Here is a 2,647-nt window from a genome sequence, read left to right on the forward strand (position 1 = left end):
TGTCCTAAGGTTGGTCTCTGCATCCTTAAGCATACCAGAGTTTTCACAGACGAAACAGGCTGAGGCCCAGTAATCTTGGCATTTCCAATAGTTGGTCCTAGAGACTACCAAGAAAGTGTTCCTTTAAGTATTACTCTGTTGTGGTTTCAGCATTATTTTCAGAACCCGAGCAGGGTTCTTGCATTAGCATAAGAATCCTGCCTGGTAGTTGAGATTTCATGGTGGGGTGTAAGTGCGGGGCTTCTGTCAGCCCTGCCTTTGATTTGTTTACCTCCAGAGTTGGAAAGTGCATAGTTGCGTGAGATGGGAAAAGTGTGGATCGTGCTTCAGATTTCATCCTGACACTTTGAAATGACCAGTGTGTTGGTAATTATTTGCCATTTCCATGGCGTTTGGCACCGTAATAGTCATGAGGTCGGTCTCTGCATCCTGAAGCCTATGATGCTTTTTGCAGAGAAACCTCTGGTGAGGCCCAGGTAACTTGCTATTTCCCATAGCTGGCACAGGAGCCTTGGAAGATAGGATTGTTTTCAGTATTATTTCACCATTTTTTCACCACTGTTTCAAGAACGGGAGCCCTTTTCAACCGTTAGCAGAAGAATCCTTCTTTGGAGATGAGATATTTTTCTGGGGTGGCAAGTGCAGGGCCTCTGTCAGTCCTGGGTTTGTTGGACTAGCGCCAGACATGAGAAGTGCGCCTTTGTGGGACAGGTGAATAGTGCGGATCCTGTTTCAGTCTAAAGACTGAAACAGGATCCGCACTTTTCACCGTTCCTTTCAGAATCATTTGATTCATCAGCTAGGAATGGGGATTGCTTCTCCAGACAAATCGAAGGCTAGGCCAAAGTACCTCGATCTTTCCAAGACGTGTGTGGCCCAACTTTTGAAAGAACCGCTAAGTGGAGAACTATTTGGTATTTTTGCTAAGCACTTTTCAATGTAATTGTCCTAAGGTTCGTCTCTGCATCCTTAAGCATACCAGAGTTTTCACAGACAAAACAGGCTGAGGCCCATTAATCTTGGCATTTCCAATAGTTGGTCCTAGAGACTACCAAGAAAGTGTTCTTTTAAGTATTATTCCGTTGTGGTTTCAGCATTATTTTCAGAACCCGAGCAGGGTTCTCGCATTAGCATAAGAATCCTGCCTGGTAGTTGAGATTTCTGGGTGGGGTGTAAGTGCGGGGCTTCTGTCAGCCCTGCCTTTGATTTGTTTACCTCCAGAGTTGGAAAGTGCATATTTGCGTGAGATGGGAAAAGTGTGGATCGTGCTTCAGATTTCATCCAGACACTTTGAAATGACCAGTGTGTTGGTAATTATTTGCCATTTCCATGGCGTTTGGCACCGTAATAGTCATGAGGTCGGTCTCTGCATCCTGAAGCCTATGATGCTTTTTGCAGAGAAACCTCTGCTGAGGCCCAGGTAACTTGCTATTTCCCATAGCTGGCACAGGAGCCTTGAAAGATAGGATTGTTTTCAGTATTATTTCACCATTTTTTCACCACTGTTTCAAGAACGGGAACCCTTTTCAACCGTTAGCAGAAGAATCCTTCTTTAGAGATGAGATATTTTTCTGGGGTGGCAAGTGCAGGGCCTCTGTCAGTCCTGGGTTTGTTGGACTAGCGCCAGACATGAGAAGTGCGCCTTTGTGGGACAGGTGAATAGTGCGGATCCTGTTTCTGTCTAAAGACTGAAACAGGATCCGCACTTTTCACCGTTCCTTTCAGAATCATTTGATTCATCAGGTAGGAATGGCGATTGCTTCTCCAGAACAATCGAAGGCTAGGCCAAAGTACCTCGATCTTTCCAAGAGGTGTGTGGCCCAACTTTTGAAAGAACCGCTAAGTGGAGAACTATTTGGAATTTTTCCTAAGCACTTTTCACCGTAATTGTCCTAAGGTTGGTCCCTGCATCCTTAAGCATACCAGAGTTTTCACAGACGAAACAGGCTGAGGCCCAGTAATCTTGGCATTTCCAATAGTTGGTCCTAGAGACTACCAAGAAAGTGTTCTTTTAAGTATTATTCTGTTGTGCTTTCAGCATTATTTTCAGAACCCGAGCAGGGTTCTCCCATTAGCATAAGAATCCTGCCTGGTAGTTGAGATTTCATGGTGGGGTGTAAGTGCGGGGCTTCTGTCAGCCCTGCCTTTGATTTGTTTACCTCCAGAGTTGCAAAGTGCATATTTGCGTGAGATGGGAAAAGTGTGGATCGTGCTTCAGATTTCATCCTGACACTTTGAAATGACCAGTGTGTTGGTAATTATTTGCCATTTCCATGGCGTTGGCCACCGTAATAGTCATGAGGTCGGTATCTGCATCCTGAAGCCTATGATGCTTTTTACAGAGAAACCTCTGCTGAGGCCCAGGTAATTTGCTGTTTCCCATAGCTGCCACAGGAGACTTGGAAGATAGGATTGTTTTCAGAATTATTTCACCATTTTTTCACCACTGTTTCAAGAACGGGAGCCCTTTTCAACCGTTAGCAGAAGAATCCTTCTTTAGAGATGAGATATTTTTCTGGGGTGGCAAGTGCAGGGCCTCTGTCTGTCCTGGGTTTGTTGGACTAGCGCCAGACATGAGAAGTGCGCCTTTGTGGGACAGGTGAATAGTGCGGATCCTGTTTCAGTCTAAAGACTGAAACAGGATCCG

The sequence above is a fragment of the Lemur catta genome (assembly GCF_020740605.2).
Source record: "Lemur catta isolate mLemCat1 chromosome 10 unlocalized genomic scaffold, mLemCat1.pri SUPER_10_unloc_1, whole genome shotgun sequence".
Lineage (NCBI taxonomy): Eukaryota > Metazoa > Chordata > Mammalia > Primates > Lemuridae > Lemur > Lemur catta.